The 21,472-nt window shown below is 42.9% G+C and overlaps 1 pseudogene; it reads right to left on the minus strand.

Annotated features, from left to right (window-relative positions):
* Positions 1–21,472, minus strand: part of LOC148105807 (focadhesin-like) — a 100,188-nt pseudogene that overhangs the window by 9,271 nt on the left and 69,445 nt on the right.

Raw genomic sequence — 21,472 nt, forward strand, 5'->3', positions numbered from 1 at the left:
GCTGTTGGTTCACATCAGAATCTCCTCCTGCAGACTCTGTACCTGAGGCGCTGGTGCAGCAGGGTGGACAGCACCATGCCGAGACCGAGCCCGGAGTGGAACTGGACGGCCTGGGAGTCGTCTGCGGTGGGGGAGCCCGGGAGGCCGGCCCGCAGTGCCGACAGGATGTGGGTCAGACCGTCCCGCTGCCGCACCACGAGCACGGAGACGAGCAGCGACAGGGCGAGGCTCGCACAGGAGCGCGCTATGGTGCTCGCTGTGTTCTCACCCGAGTAGGAGCGCTGAGGAGGCAGCACAGGGTGAAAGTAATCAATGCAAGAAAGCAACTTTATATTCACAACAACTGTGCAGCCAACAGCAACATGTGTTAGAGAGCAAAGACTCGCTGAGCTGTGAGAACCACGTTTACTGGAATATTGATGCTAATACACTCCAGCTGGTTTACGTGTCGATGCAGCGATGTTTCAGGCTTGTTTTGCTTCTTTTTGGGAGAAAGTCATCAAAATAAAGTTGTTTTTGCTTCACTGCATGCTCGGGATAAAGTGCAGCTTCAAACATCTCTGAAGCCATGGGGATGCATTAGTGCCGCTAGCACGTCTGCACGTCTGGAAAGGCACCGAGTGCTGAAAGTGTTAGCACAGGTGCTAAAGACAGTCAGCGGCTCCCCTCACTCACACTGATGAACACTTTCAGAGCTCAGAGTGATAAAAGCTGCTCCACACTAACAAATCCAACAGTGTTAATCTGACACACACGCTGGTGTTGCAGCTACAGCAGCCACATCAGCGTCTCTGAACCACAGCAGCCAGCAGGCTGCAGTTAACAGACGGACAATCACACGGAGCTCGTGTTTATTTAGAATAACATGTGGTTTATGGGGCAGGTGAATCACTGCATGTTTACTTTTGAGGGTCAGTAAAGTGTTCATAGTGTGAGGCTCAGAAACAGCTGATTCTGTTTCATCACGTCACTGTCACGACTCTTAAAGAACTCGAATCATCTGCCAATCACGGTTTCTTATGTAAAAGCTGATGAAACTCACGTGTAGAAACCAGGGGAAAACTCGTCCTTTGGACTTGAAGCTGCTGCTGCTGATGCTGAGCAGGGTGTCCAGCACCATGGTCAACCAGCTTCCTGTGGCCACGAACTCTGGTCCAGCCTATCGAGTCCAACAGCACTGAGCTCAGCATCTCTATGATGATGAAATAGCAAACACACTGTGTAACAGGACCCTGCGGCGTCTCACCCCCAGGCTGCCGTCACCATCAGTGGGCAGGTTGCTCTCATACTTCGCCAGAACAGCGGCGAGGCCACTCAGAGCCAAGATGGCGTTTCCCTGAACAACAGGACTGTCCCTGAAACGACCCACAGAAAGTCACAGCGCTCACATCAGGTTACTCTGCTCACCAAACGTTTCCTATGAAACAGAGCGAGCAGGGGACTCACTTTGTAGCAGCTTTGATGACATCTGCCAGCTGATCTCTGGCCCTGTGTCAAAAAATAATAACAACACATTAAAAAGATGAAGAACGTGATGAAGATGGTGACCAGTGTCTGTTAAAGCAGTGATGCACATCAGCACTTTAGTCTATTTACAACCGTAATACAAAAACATCAGGACGGCGTCTCACATGTAAATGAAACAGGATGATTTACAGATTAAATGTAATCACATGTTTAAACTGAGAAAAACTAACATTTTAGGGGAAACTAAGTCTGGAGAACGTAAGTTTGATGGTGTAGCGCTGAGACAGACGCCGTAGCATCTTTGTAACAGTCTGTAAATGTCTTCGACTGGACCTTGGGACAGGAATGTCCTCCTGTTCTTGTCCGAGGAGCTAAAATCCTGGATCAAAGTCCTGGGTCTTCTTTGGTGGATTGTTTGCTTCCTCCATGCTTTCTAAATAAGTCTCCGCTCCAATTCATCCCACAGATGTTCTGCTGGGTCAAAGTCAGGAGTCTTTGTAGGCCAGTCAGGTTCTTCCTGTGCACACGTTCATGTTGGGAGCAGGAAATCCTCCCAAATGTCTTGGTATTTGGAAGTATTAAGAATTCCTCTCAGCAGAACTAAGTAGCTGAGCCCGACCTCTAAAAACAGCCCCACTATCATCCCTCCACCACCAAAGTCAGACGAGTATCAGTCTCCTGATAACTGCTGAACCAGACTCCTCCATCGGACTGCGAGACGCAGAAGCGTGAACACGACATTTTCCAACGATGCTTGTTCCGATCACGACAGCGTCCAGGAACTTCCTGAGCTCCTGACAGCGAGCCACAGACTTTATACACCTGTGACTGACAGGCCTGAAAACCATGATTCACTTTCTTCATGGTCAGGAGGGAGAGCAGGTCGTCTACTGGTCAGGAGGTTGCTGGTTCAGAACCAGTTATTTTGGCTACATAGTGCAGGTGTTACCACAAAGTGTTGATGTAAAGTTTGGTCCACACAGCAGGGAAACACACACACTACAGTCATTACAGTAAGATTAGAGACCTTGTACAAAAGCACTACCATTTATATACACACAGTCTACACATATACAAGCAAGTATGAGTGTGGTTCTCACCACAGCCAGGCACAGTGATGCTTGTACTGCAGCTCCTGTGGATCCTCTTTGCCTTGTTTCTGGAGCATCTCTAACTCAGCACGTCGACCCTGCCAACAGAAACCAAACCCTGAGAGGCCTTTACTGTAAGATCAGAGGCCTCTGAGGCCTTTACTGTAAGATCAGAGGCCTCTGAGGCCTTTACTGTAAGATCAGAGGCCTTTACTGTAAGATCAGAGGCCTTTACTGTAAGATCAGAGGCCTCTGAGGCCTTTACTGTAAGATCAGAGGCGTCTGAGGCCTTTACTGTAAGATCAGAGGCCTCTGAGGCCTTTACTGTAAGATCAGAGGCCTTTACTGTAAGATCAGAGGCCTTTACTGTAAGATCAGAGGCCTTTACTGTAAGGTCAGAGGTCTCTGAGGCCTTTACTGTAAGGTCAGAGGCCTCTGAGGCCTGTGGAGGACAGACTGGCTGACATTTGTGTTGTCTAGGTTCCAGTTAGGCTGCACATCACCCAGTATGTCTTACTGTGTCCTGGTGCCACATGGAAAGGGCAGAACTACCAGCTGGTGAAGTCACGCTTCACGATGTGCATTTTAGTCGCTGAATTCTTTGTCCACACCATTTATTTCTATGAAGCACTCAGTGCTGCTTTTGTAACACCTGCACAAACCTCCATAACGGCGTAGAAAGCTCGGCTCATGAAGCCCCTCCAGGCCTGTGGCAGGAGGAGGGCACGGTGCCACTCAGAGGGCTGGATGTTGACCTGTGCACCAAAACACAGAAGAAGGAAACAGCTCCTCTTTCAAGCTCTGCGTGCACGACAAAGAACAAGAGAGAAAGCAATGGAAGAAGACAACACGTACTTCATGAACGAGGGCTGTCAGCGTCTGCTGGTAACTGCGGCTGACGAGGAAGCGGCTGATGGGTCTCCCAGCACGATCGCTCTGCACAGACAGACTGTACGACAGAAGCAGCCCAGCTGCACCACAGACAGAGAGGCTGAGTTATAATGGTGCTTCAACAGTGACGTGTTGGTACAGACACACTGTTTGAAATCTCCACCATGTCCTGGCTTTATGAGAACCAAACAGATTAAATCTGCAGAATATCTTCATCTTCCAAACCTCTCCTCAGAAAGACGTCCCTTCCTGTAGCTCCACATATTCTCTCTTCCTCACCAATTTAAGAAACACAACTTTGATATGCTGACTGACAGATTTTACAGAGTTTAAAGGCAAAGCAGCAACATGTTCATAGTGACGTTCAACGACACCACACAGTCGATATCACTGACACCAACTAAATGAGAGGTGTCACTGGGTCACCTGCCAGTCCTGGCTTCAGCCCAGGCTGCTTGTTTTTCTCGTAGGTCTTGAGCATGAACGACGGGATCCCTGCCACCGTTTTACCCTGGTCTGAGCGGAGGTTACCCCCCCTCAGGGCTGAGAAGTAGATTCCCCGCGGCATCTGACTCATCTCCTGCCTCACCAGTGACGTCAAGAAGAGCTCGAAGGCTGGAAACATAAAAGAAACACCATCAATGCATCATCAGCATTACTCAGTATCACACGCAGATGTGACAGATCCACGATCTCTCCAGCAGGAAACACACCAAACACCTGATGTCTGTTTCTGTGCAGCTCAAACAGCTCAAACAGCTGTGATGTTGATGGTTATAAACAGTTGTGCTAAACAAAAATGTTGTAACATCATGCAGCGTACATGTGTTCCTAAAGTATCTTAGCGGTCCCAGGACTGCACTCTCCTGGAAGCTGCTTTCAGGGTTACAGCCTCTAACGCTCCTACTGCCACTAAGACCACTTTGTTCTTGTTCTCCAGTCGCTGCTACTCTGGAAGTTGAAGCACCCCCGACCCTTACTCCTACTACCGGCTCGACGGGGCTTCTAGTCCACATGTGGCGCGGGTGTTTCTATACACTACAGCTTCCTGGTTGTGCTTTGAGTTTATGCTATCCCAGCTAGCATCTTCCATCCTGCTACTACATGGTGGAAAATGTCCGTAGCACCTTTGCACAGTCTGCAGCCGTGGTAGACTCCCTCCTACCACAGCTCACCTCTAAGCATCTGGATCTTTCTACCATTCATCGGGCTTCTCAGCATCTGTTTCAGCATCTGCACGGATTTGGCTCTGACTGATCTTCATCCTGCTGGCCTCACCAGGTGGATCTCACTGACTCCTCCCATACAGCTTGATGTCATCTACAGGATGACATTTGATGACATCACCTCTTAGTGATGAGCTGGCTTTGGGGATTGAAGCCTTTGCAGACAGAAGCTGGGACACTGCACACTCCAGTACTGTCTCCCACAGTTCCTGATGAATGTTATCAGTGCACCGAAGCACAGTAACAAGCAGGTCAGTGTGCATGAATGGGGCATAGAGTCAGGTTGGTCTGCCTAGTCTTAAGTGCTCTTGTACTGTCAGAATGACACGATAGCAGCCCTACGAACCAGCAGCTGAGCTTTTGTGTTGTTTCTAATGCTTTTCAGAGTTTTGCTCATGTACTGGCTCATGTGCCTCCACAGCTTCAGTAGCTCCTGTGTCGTGGAGAGGCGAGTTATCGGGCCGTGGTTTGATGGCCAGGACGGTTCAGTCCTGTGTTCGTGCCTTTAGCATTCCCCATATCTACAGACCGCTGATCACTGAACGCTTCTTAAACAGTAGACGTGGATTATGTCGGGTCCCGCTGTTGTCCCAGACTCATTGTCTCGAGAGTAGATCCTGGATGGATCTCTAGAAGCAGTTTATTCTGTCGGGACGACAGGATACGACCTGTTGGTTTGTTGGCTGCTCCAGTTTACCTGGAAGAACAGACGAGGTGGTGAGAGTCATCAGCTTCACATAAGATGAGCCTGGGACGGAGAGATCCTTCTCATCTTCCTCCTTTTCTTTACTCTGTTCATCTTCTTCGTTTTCAGGGAGCTTTGCAGGTGGTCGGGCCTTCCAATCAAAGAGAAGAGAGAGCTGACACACGGCGGCGTATAGGGACGTTTCTGAACACGCTAAAATAACTGAAACATCAGCTTCCTCATTAACTAGTGCCTCATAGTTACACCTGACTAACGTCTGAGGACAATTAATAAAGAAACATTGCAAAATGATCTGGCTAATATGTTAGAAACTGTTCTGATGTTGTTATGAGAGTGGAGCAGGACTCTTAACTGCCTCAGGAAGGTGGTTGATGGTGTGATCTGTTTCAGGAAAGGCTGCCAAAGCCCTGTAGCCACAGCTGGCCACCTCTGGATCCTGTTACAACACAAAGGTGCAGACACATGTTTCTGTTTCCTACAAGAGGATGAAACTTATGTGACATCACAGCATATTTGTGCATGTAGGAGTCATCATGTCAGCTGTGTGTGGATACAGTATATACAGACCTCGCTCAGAGCATAAGTCCAGAGAATGCTGACCACCTCTTCTTTTAATTTCTAATGACAAAAATAAGAAGTCATTTTAATGCACATTTAACACACACACACACACACACACACAGACACACACACTCACACACACACACACACACACACACACACACACACACACACACACACACACACGCACACACACACACACACACTCCATTTTTATCTGTATCTAGCATTTCCGAACAGCATGTCTTCATTATCTGTGTGTCTGCAAACACTCTGGTTTCAGTGGTTTCAGATCCATTTCTCTCTCACGTTGGTACAAATTAGTAAACACTTTTTATATTTCACTGTTTTTACACAAGTAAGCAGCACGTCTTTATCAAGATCAATAAGCTGCTCGCAAACAAGAGTTTTAGTCAAAGGTAATGTAGTAATAATTAAACATTTTAGTATTATTATCCTGGCTTGCACGAGGCTCCGTTTTCTCTGACAGTTTCAATCAAAATTAGAAACGCTGCTCTGAGACTGAGAGAACTAATAGTGCTGCCTGTTGTGCAGTTCGTTTCCAAAACACGTTATTCATGGTTGCATGCAATTTTAGACTGATGTGGGCCAAAGCCTAGCATAGCCTGTAACGTTATTATGACCGGCACATTTTATGAGTGAACTTGGCTTTAAGTGACTTACAGGTTTCTTTGAAAAACACTTTCTTATATCCAGGTTCTTCCTTTTTGCTGCCATCCTCCTCTCCTACTTGCAGGTCCTCACAGTGCAGGCTTGCTGCTGCTAAAACTAAACAGAGCTCCCTGAAAGGCACAGCCAATCACATTGGCCATATTTGTCACATGAGGTAGAGAACGTAATTTAAATCTTTCTTCACCGCTGGTTGAATGAGACGTTGACAGATTGTTTTTTTCTTTCTATCGCGTTTGTTTTTCTTTACTTGAAGAAATCAAATTATTGGTGGGGCCATGCCCCCTCTGTCCATGCCAAATCTACGCCCTTGGCCTAGTACATGGTTCTGTTGTGGTAATGATGGTCATGTCATCCATGTAGGCCCTAATGGGAGGAAGACGAAGGCAGTTAGGCAGTTTTGCAATCTTGGCTCAGTACACACACACACACACACACACACACACACACGCACACACACACACTCCATTTTTATCTGTATCTAACATTTCCGAGCAGCATGTCTTCATTATCTGTGTGTCTGCAAACACTCTGGTTTCAGTGGTTTCAGATCCATTTCTCTCTCACGTTGGTACAAATTAGTAAACACTTTTTATGTTTCACTGTTTTTACACAAGTAAGCAGCACGTCTTTATCAAGATCAATAAGCTGCTCGCAAACAAGAGTTTTAGTCAAAGGTAATGTAGTAATAATTAAACATTTTAGTATTATTTGTTGACTCCATGTTCTGAGTGTTACATTTTGCCAACTTGTCTATTGGTGATAAAAAGTTAAAGTTAGACTGAAAGCGGGTTCAAGTGTCCAGTGTTCTTCATGTCATGATGTTGCAGTGCACTCACACAGAGGCTGTGGATGCTCCAACAGCACAACTGTGGTTTGTCACTGATATGTGAGACTTGAGTTTGTGCAGCTGAAAGCAGATGAAGAGGTAATTAAAAAAATAAATAAGAATAAAACAAATTTATATTTTTATATCTATATATATGTGTGTGTGTATATATATATAAATTAGTTTGTGTGCTGCAGCAGGCCCTGTACTGATGAGGTCCGCATGGTTCCCTCAATTAGATCCAGGCAGACTTTGAGGTCATAAGTCATGATGTGAGCTGTTAACTTTTGGATTAGCTTGTGTGTTATTGCACTGAACATCTCAAGAACTTCAATGTTCTTTTATTTATTTTCAGTGTTGGGGAGTAACAGAATACATGTACCGAAGTTACGTATTAAAATAGAAAATATGAGTAACTGTATTCCGTTACAGTTACCATTTAAAATGGTGGTATTCAGAATACAGTTACTTTTTTGAAATAAAGGGATTACACGGCCGTCTTTTCCTGTTTCATATGTTCGGCTATGCCCTCTCTGTTTTTGGTAATTCCATGCCGACAGAAACCCCCCAAAAAAACACGCATTAAGAGGCTCTAATGGCGGTGTCTCAATCTCGCCGCCCATGTCACCCTACTTGCAGCCCACATAATGACGTGGAGAAAATTTTTTTCAATTATTGTTCAAAAATTATTTAATATAAAAGCAACAGGCAGACTGTTCCAGGCATAGCCCTAAAGAATGTAGCCTCATGGGCAGTGTAGCCCAGTTGTAAGTAAGCTTTTAAGAGTCGACTGTACACCGTGTTCGTGTTTTCCTCTGAAACAATAAGTTCTGTTGGAGCAGCCTTTCAACGCCTCTCTCTGTCTCTCGCTAGCAAAGTTGACCCAGACAACAACGTAAAGCTAGTTTTCAGCTACAAGCCCGACACGAACCCGACGTATTAGCCAGAGGTCCCTTTACTACGGTTCAGAGCCGCGGACCTTTTTTATATACGCGCAGAATAGTTTTCTATATGAGATTGCTGCTAAAAGTGCAGCCTTACCTAATGTCCACCTACTGTTACCCATTTATATTAAGATTTAAAAATCTAGTTGGTGTTGATATGGTGAGTAGCCTACAGTAATAGTAACAAATCACACAACAATAGGACATTCATGTAGTTGTAAATAGCATGATAATATATTAAGTAATCCAAAGTATTCAGAATATGTTACTCTCATTGAGTAACGTAACGGATTACGTTACAAAATACATTTTGGGGCATGTAATCTGTAATCCAAGGGTGTAGATTTGGTTTTGGCATTGGTGGGGATGGATGATTCCACCACCGAACCCTGCCCCGTTTCTTTTTCCCCCTTTTTGTCTTTGCTAAAGACAAAAAAAAAGATTAACAAAAGGGAGAAATATACTTGCCTACATGAACCACCAAGTCATCATCCAATTTCACCTGTGATCTTGTATCACCATTACTCTCTGAGCTTTGTGTTGGTTCTTCTGTCACCTGATAAATAGGACATACATGACAATAAGAATAAAATGTGTAGCTGCTTTAGTGTTTCTGTCAGTTTGTGCAGATTTTGACTCATCAGTAATGTTTGTAGGCTGAGTGCATTTTTAAAACAATTTGTGCAAACTGCACTACAAGGTGGAATATTTGCAAAATCATGACTACTTGTGAAATTAAATGGTGGTTGCTCCTTATGTATGGACATTGCTTGTGGTGTACCCCAAGGCTCAGTTTTGGGCCCAAAATTCTTTAACTTAAACATTAACAACATCTGTAAAGTGTCCAAAGTATTAAAAATGGTTCTCTTTGCTGACGATACAAACATCTTCTGCTCTGGTGATGATCTGCAGAATTTATTGGAGGATATGACTAATGAAATAAGTAAAGTGAAGTTCTGGCTTGATAAAAACAAATTATCATTAAATTTGAATAAAACTAAAATGATGTTATTTGGAAATAGTACTTTAAATACAATGCTAAGATTCAACTAAGTGGTGTTGATATTGAAAGAGTCAGGGAAAATAAATTTCTGGGGGTAATAATAGATGAAAAACTGGAGTGTATTACACTATTAGTACATCTCAGAGACACCTTCTTTCTCAAGAAGTCACATGAAGAGTAACAGATTACATCTCTTACTGTGTCCGACCAAACAACTGCTGTGGAAAGTCAGTTATTAGCAGTTTTTTAACTACACCCGTAAATGAACGTTTGACTGAATGCTGATAAGTGAATACTGAGAATTTAGGAGGAAATGTTTTCAAATTTTCCTGCAGAGAATCTGATTAAAATGTTTTTTGCACTCAGCGAGCAAGAATCAGTTTGATCAGTGACCTTTTTTCAGCCAGTAACCTTTAAGGTCACACATCCGCTGTAATATTATAATTTGCTGTTCTTTTTTTAATACACCTTTATGGAGAAGAAAAGCGTCTGGACGTCCTGATGCCAGATGCTTTTCTTTCCAAGCTCCTTATGTAGCTGAGCTATAATGTACTGAGTGAGTCATAGTGAACTTTCTCAAATGTGCATTGTATAGATTTTATTTTTTTATTATTTAGATGGAATTTTTGTAATACTAAGGTTCCACATGTCACTGTTGTAGTGGGGCATCAGTGGGACACCGATAGTACATGTCGCATGTGTGGGGTTTCCCAGCCAGAACTGCATGGACTCAACACTGATAAGGCTCATTCTCCGTAGCTCCTCCCCCTTTACTAAATTATAAGTTTGGTGTATTTTGCTTTACTAAGTATTAGTTCTTAGGGCTAAATGCCCCCAAAGTGCTGATGAAGGGATCAAGAGTATGGAGGGTCAGGAGTGACAAAATGGATTAATTCATACACATTAATAATGAATTAAATGTGGCAGTAATTAATTAAATGCCCATTCATGTCATTTAAAACACTTAATAAATTATTTATTTATATTGAAACACTTAATTAATTATTTGATGATGTATTTATTTAATTCATTTAGGCACTCCTGACCCTGCAGCTGTGTTCTTCATTTATTTTTATCCGTCAGCATCACCCATCAAACTCAGGGGGCGGGGTTAACGCTGTTTGAGTCAAAACCATTGCTTTGGGCTGGTGGCCATTCCTTCAGTGGGCGTTTCTCAACAACAACAACTATGAACATGTAGAAAATAACTGAACTGTGCTTTGAAGTACTCTGTTTGTGTGTCACCAAATACACTTTTAATATTTTTTTAGCCGAGGATGTAGCGTTTTTTTAAGATAGAGCCTCTTTGCAGAAGTGCTGATTTTGTGGATTTCCTGGATGTCTGTCTCACAGCAAAGCGTGTGATAGAGCCGGTACACAACTGTCATAACCCCAGCTGACGGTACACCGGCTTCATTCATTATATCTACTCGTTTCAGTCGCCATTTCTGAATTATAGCTAATATTAAAAAGGAGGAGAGAGATTAAATAAATCAGTGTTTTCTGTTCAATAATCAGTGTGACCTGTGTATACACGTGTAAACTTCATTAAAAGAGATAATATTGGTGTTCCCGCCATATAGTAACTCTCAGGTTTAACTGTACCAGGCTTGTTCGACACTGTTAAACCTATACAGACTTCACGATGTTCGACTAATATTTTCATTGTGGACATTAATCATGAGGCTAAACAGGCAGTCCAGCTGCTGTCTCAGAGTCCTGTACACCATGGAGCAAAGTCAGCATATCCAGGATATCTTTCCGTTAGTTGAGTTAAACCAGCAGTGCAGTTACATGAGAGTGTTGGCAGCATCAAACTAATCTAATTCACATGTCGATATTCTTTTACAGAAAATAATCCTTATTACTGCCAACTGGACTGGTGTCCAACACCAGTGTCCAGCAGCCATCACCAGTGTGTGAATGGGTGGATGACTGAATGTGTAAAGCGCTTTGGGGTCCTTAGGGACGAGTAAAGCGCTACACAAATACAGGCCATTTACTACTGATTTGAGAAGTGTGGATGCTCAGCAATCTGTTTTCATGTTAAAGTTGTTTTTTCTTTGACTTTATAATCTGATTCTCTCTCTCTCACACACATGTTGCGTGTGGGAAAGTGTTTTGTACAACAGTTATACATACATACATATATATATATATCTTATATATATGCGCTTGTGAAGTGGCTGTTTGGTCTCTCCAATGACCAAACAGCCACTTCACAAGCACATGGCACAACATAGAAGAGCCACCTCCACAGAACAAGACTCAGCAGTCCATCTGCATCTTAAGGTCGTTTTTCATCCAAGCTGACACCGGTCTGCTTCATCTACTTGGTGTTCGCTCGCTCTGTGGTATAGTATCGCTTCCTGTTCCTGCTCAAACACAGTGGTGTTTCTGAGTAGCTTATTTGCTTAGCAGTTTAATTAACAACTTTTAAATACATTCTTTTTTCATAGTATAATCTTCACGTGCTTCATCCGAAGCACACTTTCTGTGTACTCACTACCTAATTTATAGCCAAAGTATTCACTCACTGTCTCTGTACTGTTTCGCTAGCTTAGCTCGTAGCCGACTCATTAGCACCATGGCTACTTCACCTGTCCCTTCTGCACTTTCTTGCTCATTGTGTCAGATGTTTAGTTACTCCTCGGCCTCCTTTAGCAGTAATGATATCTGTAACAAATGTAGCATAATTGCAGCTCTGGAGGCCAGGATTACTGATCTGGAGACTCGGCTTTGCACCCTGCTCTCACCCTTAGCTAGCCAGGCCCCTGCAGCTGGTGCAGCCGAAGATAGCGTAGGCCCCGCTAGCTGTTCCCCGGCAGATCCCAAGCAGCTGGGGAAAGACGGCTGGGTAACGGTGAGGAGGAAGCGTAGTCCTAAACAGAAGCCCCAGGTACACCACCAACCCGTTCATGTGTCTAACCGTTTTTCCCCACTCGGTGACACACCCGCTGGGGGTCAAACTCTGGTAATTGGTGATTCTGTTCTCAGACATGCGAAGCTAGAGACACCGGCAACCATAGTCAATTGTCTTCCAGGGGCCAGAGCAGGCGACATTGAAGGAAATTTAAAACTGCTGGCTAAGGGTAAACGTAAATTCAATAAAATCATAATTCACGTCGGCAGTAACGACACCCGGTTACGCCAATCGGAGGTCACTAAAATCAATATTGAATCGGTGTGCAATTTTGCCAAAACAATGTCAGACTCTGTAGTTTTCTCTGGTCCCCTCCCCAATCAGACCAGGAGTGACATGTTTAGCCGCATGTTCTCCTTAAATTGCTGGCTGTCTGAGTGGTGTCCCAGAAACGATGTGGGCTTCATAGATAATTGGCAAACCTTCTGGAGGAAACCTGGTCTTGTTAGGAGAGATGGCATCCATCCCACTTTGGATGGAGCAGCTCTCATTTCTAGAAATATGGACAAATTTATTAAACCCCTCAAAACATGACTATCCAGAGTTGGGACCAGGAAGCAGAGTTGCAGTCTTACACGCCTCTCTGCAGCTTCTCTCCTCCTGCTACCCCCCCAAAAACCCATCTCCATAGAGACTGTGTCTGCTTCCAAAAAGACAAAAAACAAACTAAAAACCAGCAACAAACAACTTAAACATTTACAAAGAAAGAACAATACAGTATCCACATCTGAACCAAAGAGTAAAACAGTGAAATGTGGATTATTAAATATTAGGTCTCTCTCCTCCAAGTCTCTGTTAGTACATGACTTAATAATTGATCAACAAATTGATTTACTCTGCCTTACAGAAACCTGGTTGCAGCAGGATGATTATGTTAGTTTAAATGAATCAACACCCCCGAGTCATTCTAACTACCAGAAATCTCGAAGCACAGGTCGAGGGGGCGGTGTGGCAGCAATTTTTCACACCAGTCTATTAATTAATGAAAGACCAAGACAGACTGTTAATTCATTTGAAAGCCTGATGCTTAACATTGTCCACCCCTGCTGTGAAACTCAGAAACCAGTCTTACTTGTTATCATCTACCGTCCACCTGGGCCTTACACAGAGTTTCTGTCTGATTTCTCAAACTTTATATCTGATTTAGTTCTGAGCTCAGATAAAATAATTATTGTGGGTGATTTTAACATCCATGTTGATGCTAAAAATGACAGCCTCAACATGGCATTTAATCTGTTGTTAGACTCAATTGGTTTCTCTCAAAATGTAACAGAACCCACCCACCACTTTAATCACACTTTAGATCTTGTTTTAACATATGGCATAGAAACTGAACATTTAACAGTGTTTCCTGAAAACCCTCTCCTGTCTGATCATTTCTTGATAACATTTACATTTACAATAATTGATTACGCAGCAGTGGAGAGTGGACTTTATCAAAGTAGATGTCTTTCTGAAAGCGCTGTAACTAAGTTTAAGAATATAATCCAGCCACTGTTATCATCGTCAATGCCCTGTACCAACACAGAGCAGAGCAGCTATCTGAACGCTACCCCAACAGAGGTCGATTATCTTGTTAATAATTTCACCTCCTCACTACGTACGACTCTGGATACTGTAGCTCCAGTGAAAACTAAGGTCTCTAATCAGAAGTACCTGACCCCGTGGTATAATTCTCAAACACGTACCCTAAAGCGAATGACTCGTAATCTGGAGAGGAAATGGCGTGTCACAAATTTAGAGGATCATCATTTAGCCTGGAGAAATAGTTTGTTGCTTTATAAGAAAGCCCTCCGCAAAGCCAGAACAGCTTACTACTCATCACTGATTGAAGAAAATAAGAACAACCCCAGGTTTCTCTTCAGCACTGTAGCCAGGCTGACAAAAAGTCAGAGCTCTTTTGAGCCAACCATCCCTTTAACGTTAACTAGTGATGACTTCATGAACTTCTTCACAAATAACATTTTAATCATTAGAGAAAAAATTACCAATAATCATCCCACAGATGTAATATTATCTACAGCTACTCTTAGTACCATTGATGTTAAGTTAGACTCTTTTTCTCCAATTAATCTTTCTGAGTTAATTTCAATAATTACTTCCTCCAAACCATCAACGTGTCTTTTAGACCCCATTCCTACAAAACTGCTCAAAGAAGTCCTGCCATTGATTAATTCTTCGATCTTATATATGATCAACCTATCTCTAATAATCGGCTATGTACCACAGGCCTTCAAGGTGGCTGCAGTTAAACCTTTACTCAAAAAGCCATCTCTAGACCCAGCAGTCTTAGCTAATTATAGGCCAATCTCCAACCTTCCTTTCATATCAAAAATCCTTGAAAGAGTAGTTGTCAAACAGCTAACAGATCATCTGCAGAGGAATGGTTTATTTGAAGAGTTTCAGTCAGGTTTCAGAGTTCATCACAGCACAGAAACAGCTTTAGTGAAGGTTACAAATGATCTTCTTATGGCCTCTGACAGTGGACTCATCTCTGTGCTTGTCCTTCTTGACCTTAGTGCAGCATTCGATACTGTTGACCATAATATCCTATTAGAGCGATTAGAACAAGCTGTAGGTATTACAGGTATTGCACTGCAGTGGTTTTTATCATATCTATCTAATAGACTCCAATTTGTGCATGTAAATGGAGAGTCCTCTTCACACACTGAGGTTAATTATGGAGTTCCACAGGGTTCAGTGCTAGGACCAATTCTGTTTACATTATACATGCTTCCCCTAGGCAGCATCATTAGAAGACATAGCATACATTTACACTGCTATGCAGATGACACCCAGCTCTATCTGTCCATGAAGCCAGATAACACACACCAATGAGTTAAACTGCAGGAATGTCTTAAAGACATAAAGACTTGGATGGCCACTAACTTTCTGCTTCTTAGTTCAGATAAAATCGAGGTCATTGTACTCGGCGCTGAAAAGCTTAGAAATATGGTATCTAACCAGATTCTTACTCTGGATGGCATTACCTTGGCCTCCAGTAACACTGTGAGGAACCTTGGAGTCATTTTTGACCAGGATATGTCCTTCAACGCACATATTAAACAAATATGTAAGACTGCGTTCTTCCATTTGCGCAACATCTCTAAAATTAGAAATATCCTGTCTCAGAGTGACGCTGAAAAACTAGTTCATGCATTTATTACTTCCAGGCTGGACTACTGCAATTCATTATTATCAGGATGTCCAAAAAACTCACTGAAAAGCCTTCAGTTAATCCAAAATGCTGCAGCAAGAGTCCTGACAGGGACTAGAAAGAGAGAGCATATTTCTCCTGTTTTGGCTTCCCTTCATTGGCTTCCTGTTAAATCCAGAATTGAATTCAAAATCCTGCTCCTCACATACAAGGTCTTAAATAATCAGGCCCCATCTTATCTTAATGACCTTGTAGTACCATATCACCCTATTAGAGCACTTCGCTCCCGCTCTGCAGGCCTACTTGTTGTTCCTAGAGTATTTAAAAGTAGAATGGGAGGGAGAGCCTTCAGTTTTCAGGCCCCTCTTCTGTGGAACCAGCTTCCAGTTTGGATTCGGGAGACAGACACTATCTCTACTTTCAAGATTAGGCTTAAAACTTTCCTTTTTGCTAAAGCATATAGTTAGGGCTGGACCAGGTGACCCTGAATCCTCCCTTAGTTATGCTGCAATAGATGTAGGCTGCCGGGGGATTCCCATGATGCATTGAGTTTTTCCTTTCCAGTCACCTTTCTCGCTCACTATGTATTAACAGACCTCTCTGTATTGAATCGTATCTGTTATTAATCTCTGTCTCTCTTCCACAGCAGGTCTTTTATCCTGTCTTCCTTCTCTCACCCCAACCGGTCGCAGCAGATGGCCCCGCCCCTCCCTGAGCCTGGTTCTGCTGGAGGTTTCTTCCTGTTAAAAGGGAGTTTTTCCTTCCCACTGTCGCCAAAGTGCTTGCTCATAGGGGGTCATATGATTGTTGGGCTTTTCTCTGTATCTATGAAGCGCCTTGAGGCGACATTTGTTGTGATTTGGCGCTATATAAATAAAATTGAATTGAATTGAATTGAAGGTCAAAGGTCACTCTTTGAGGATACCAATGTTCACATTTTGGACAGAGAGGACAGATGGTTTGAAAGAGAAGTGAAAGAAGCATCTATGTCCACTGTGAGCGACCATCTTTGAACAGAGGCGGTGGTTTACGACACCAACTGTCTGCCATCTATAATCCAGTTTTGAGTTCCCTCCCCAGACGCCTTAACGCCCACTCACATCCTGGGCCATCTGACCTCAGGAATTCGCATGATAAGGTGGGGCCAGGTTTCACAATGAACTCACCCGAAACCCTGGTTGATTGTGACCCACACCCAGTTCCACACCTTGGCTCAGGCGATTAGAGGATCATCAGGGGGTCCTTTTGTCCCTCTGTGGGGGGAAACTCCCACTAGGTTTAAATCTGGGACTCTCCACCATTTGACCTTAGAACTGAAGAAGCTTCTCGGATGAAGGTGAAACGTCTTCAAGCAACTTAAAGAAGTCCAGACGCTTTTCTTTGCAAGCTCCTTTGGCTATGATGACCTGGATGACTGAGAACCTTCACAGACAAACTTTGCTGTTGTTTCTCTGGGCTCAATTTCAGCCTCAGGAGCATATCTCAGAAGAAAACCGTTTAGCAAATAATAAGATAAAAAGATTGTTGAACCAGGTGGTATTGTCTGGAGTTTAAGACCAAACTCAAACAGTGAATTGACATTAGACTGGAATTCATAAGATGAATAGAAATGCTGCTGAAGCTAAATGATTCATTCATGTGTGTGTGTGTGTGTATATATATACACACACACACACACACACACACACACACACACACACACACACACATTCCAGTGGAATCTAAGAATGGTGGCTGCCGCTGGCCCTCTCTCCTTTCTTAGTTGGCACCAGAATGAAGAGGCAGACAGGGCGGCGACGATCCTGTTGGTTTCTGCACCGTTTGGACTTTTATGGGACTTGACCTTCATGGCTGAGGCCATTGCATTTTGGCTGTATAGTTTTAATTACTTTTAATGTTTTTAACTTCATGTTCCTGCCTGGCCAGAGTATTTTAGCGCTTTCTTTAAAAATAAATTATAGTTTTAGCAACTTGTGTTTATATTTACTACTTCCCTTGGCTGCTCCACTGCTCTTCCCGTCAGAAGGGTTTCCCTTCTGTGTTAAACTTACCACCTGTGAATCCACCTATGACATAGATACTTTAGGTTCAGTGAATGCTTAAATTGCACTGATTAGAATATACTGGACATTCAAAGCTAAGATTCAGCGCACTGTGTTACAGGCTGGGATTTGATGAATTCGTCATATATACAGCCTTTGATCATCATTTATGTCCAGCTGAGAATGAATCTGTGCACTCACATATTAAATGAACTGAAATCAGTAGTGTGATCTCCAGTCTTGATATAAGGAATGAGAGAACTGACAGCTGTTATTTTAATCAGCCTGTCTCAGTTGTTTTAACTCTAAGTATCACAAAGTAATGTGGTAACATCTGGACTGACGAGTTTACTGTCAGCATTTTAATCGCTAGTTTAAAGGCTGTAGGCTGCAGCCGTTGCTCTAACACTGTATAAATGTAACAGGCCTCAGTGCTGGTTCTACTAGTCTGAGCTGCTTCCAGCTTTATTTGTGAAGAGCACAGCAGCTTACAAAACACGTAGCTAGCTCGTACAGCTGCCACGTAAAACCTTCATAAACTAAGATGACCTTGAAATAATGGGGCTACGTGCGGTGATGCTAGCGTTAGCCATGTTAGCACGTTACCTTCACAGGTGGTCAGACTGTGAAAACAGGCACTCAGTCAGAGGTTGGGCTCTCTGTTTCGCTGCAGGGTCCCTTCATTCTTCACATATCCGTGTCGAGCCGAGTGTAAATCCCGAGGCTGAACGGCCTTTGTACAAGCACACACGCTTCTTAGCAGGGCGAAGCTATGAGCTAGAAAAATCCAGGCAGACAGCCTGTGTCTGTCCAACCAATCAGAGAGCTCCTTACATTCCACAGTGTGGCTAATTTGAATAGCCGCGAGGAAGTTGTGAATCGAAGAGCTAATCCAGCAGCTAATCCCAGAGCGAACAGGAAAGGGAAATGGATTTTGAAATGAGTTTCTTAAATTGGAATTCAAAAATAAATTTACAAATGCAGAATTTATTCTACAATTCATTATTTAAGCACAGAATTCTTTATTTCGATGCGCGTGGCTCTCGCGGTCCTCCATAGAAAAATGAGTCCAGTATTATAGAATGAAACCAAAAACACCCGCCGCTGCCTTTTGACGGTGCAAAACGTTTCGTCGATATTTTTGTGTTTGTTGGGGAGAAGACTTACAAACATACTGTACAGCACTTCAGAGTCACACTGCTAGTGATCAAAGATTCATGTAAAATTGACAAGCTGAACACATTTTGTACTGTACAGGAGACACGGCACCAGATTGATTTGACAATGGTCTACAGCCAATCAGGATACAGAACACAATGCGTTGATAACTCTCTCTCTCCCCCCCCCCCCCCCCCCCCCAAAAGAAAAAACATGCAAAATTGCACACAAAAGAATCAGCGAAAGGTAAACCGCATCATAGCGAGGGACTACTGTACACGAAGACAGGACAGAGACAAGACGAAGTGGATTGTGCAGTAGGTATTAAATACCAGGTTCAAGTTATGGTCGGGATATTGTAGACAAGACAGGACACGGTGTGGCTGCTGCGACCTAGCGCCCCGGCATCTTTCTGTCTTTTTTGTGAAAAAAACTATTAATAGTTTAGAAAGGACTTTTACATTTTCATAATATTCATGGCTGTGTGGTAAAGCTGACATTATCTCACTTGTAATGGTTCAGATTGGACACTGTGACTGGCCGGTTCTGTGCTCCAGGCCACATGTTTGATACCCCTGGACCCATGCAACGAAGTATAAAAAACCGTGTCCACACTTTGGCCTGTGAAGAGTGAAAGCAGATATACGGCGTGATATCGAGCTAAATGCTTCAAAGTGTTCCTTGATGATGTGATAAAGAAGTGGCGTTCCTCCTCCAACCACAAACAAGAAGCTCATGAAGCGAGCAGTGTCAGTGCTTGTACGACACTCACCACGAGACCTCTGAGCAGGATGGCTGCAGTCGCACAGCTCTGCTTCTCCCTGCTGTTCACTCTCATCAGCAACATTCATGCAGAAGAATTTATCGCCATAAGAGGAGAAGAAGGAGAGTCTTTACAGTTCAAGCTCCCAGATCAAAACAGCTCCTGCATCACCTCCAGACGTGTTGGTGAAGATACTCTGGTCCTGTGGAACATCTCTGACCCCTGGAACAGAAACTTCACAGTACATGAAGACCTGACAGGACGACTCTCATTTCCTGAGACATTTCATGGTTCTCCTTCATTTACTCTCAACAACCTGACCCACTCAGACTCTGGACTGTACCAAGAAGTGTGCTGGACTCAGGGCAACGTGACATATGAGAGAAACATCAGCCTGACTGTGTGTAAGACAGTAAGGGAGGAAGATTATATCATAAGTCCTGAAGACACTGTAGACGTACAATGTGAAGGAGCAGGTGAGAATCTGACGGTGCGTTGGATCAGACATGACAGAAAGCGGCAACAAGCCGGGCTGAGTATTTTCAAAGACAGAATTTTGAAGGTGAATAAAGTCCAAGAAAGTTTCCTGGAGGTGACAAACACATCACTTCTTCATGTCTTCAATGAACAACTAACTGTTTACATCTGCCTGGTGATGAACCAACAGCAGTGTGTGAGCACTTACGCTGTACATTTGTTTAAACAAACAAAGCGACGTTATGCTTCAGAGGGAGACACAGCTGTGCTGGAGTGTCCCTTCATGGACCCCATTCATGACCAGCCCCCAGTTTGGATGAAGGAAGATATTGATCAAGAAATTTGTCGAAACTTCTCGCTGGTACTTCCATCACTAATGTTAAATGATACAGGGGACTACTACTGTGTAGGTGAAAAAGTAAAATATGAGTACTGGCTTTTGGTGTGCCCTAAATTTGGTCCACCTGCAGTAAAGGTTTTCTCAGAGGGAGATGAAGTCACTATGAGATGCTCTGATGATTGGAAAAATAGTACTTTGGGCTTTTTGTTCATTAAGTTGATCCAAACAGAAGGCAAAATTGTGAACGATGATAAGTTCTGCAGTGACAATAGAATCAATTGTTCCGATGACAGCCTGATAATCTCTAATGTCTCACTGGAAGATGCAGGAGAGTATGTGTGTGCAGGTTATAATTTAAAGTCTGGGTGTTTGTCAGGAGAAAAATTTGTTCTGATCTACAGAGAGCCCTTTGGGGTTTACTCGACCTTCTACAGAGTCAGGTGGATACTGCTCAGCAGTCTGCAGGTGATGCTTTGTGTTGTTGTGGTCTGTGTGACACAGAAAACCAGGAGAGGAGAGCAGCTTTCAGCTCAGACACACACTTAATATGCTCATAATAATAATAATAATAATAATAATAATAATAATAATAATAATAATAATAATAATAATACATAGAAGTGAAGAAATCAAAACAAAAACAAACAAAAATATTATTGTAGATATGAATCTGTGACCTGACTGGACGGTTCAGTCTCTTATATGATTATATATTTTAAACATTTTGCCTTTTTCTATCTTTCGACTTAATTCTTGTTTATTTCTGCTCATATTTTATTTCAGTTATAATGATTATGTGCTTTTTTGTTTTATGTGATTTGATGTTTATCCATATCTCATTCATGTATCTCTCAGAGTATCATTTTGAATATTCTTCTGTTTCTATCAGTGATCAGTTCGATCTATAATAAATGTTAGAAACCAGTTGTAAATGTATTCGTTCTTCACTCTGATGTGAATCATTATCATCTCTCTTGGAAAATGTATTTTGTTATTGTGTTTAAGAGCAGATTCATTACAGCACCATGTTCATCTGCACTATATTGTTTTCATTGTTGTGAATAAACATGATTGTCTGATACAGCAAACACTTCATAATATGGACGTTACTGCTTTGATTGTGTTTTTATATTCTCCATTTTTGTTAGGAATCATTTCTGAAATAAAAATATCTAAATCTAATTTAACAGGCTGAACATTGATG

The sequence above is a fragment of the Neolamprologus brichardi genome, chromosome 3 (assembly GCF_056152115.1).
Source record: "Neolamprologus brichardi isolate AB-2024 chromosome 3, ASM5615211v1, whole genome shotgun sequence".
Taxonomy (NCBI): domain Eukaryota; kingdom Metazoa; phylum Chordata; class Actinopteri; order Cichliformes; family Cichlidae; genus Neolamprologus; species Neolamprologus brichardi.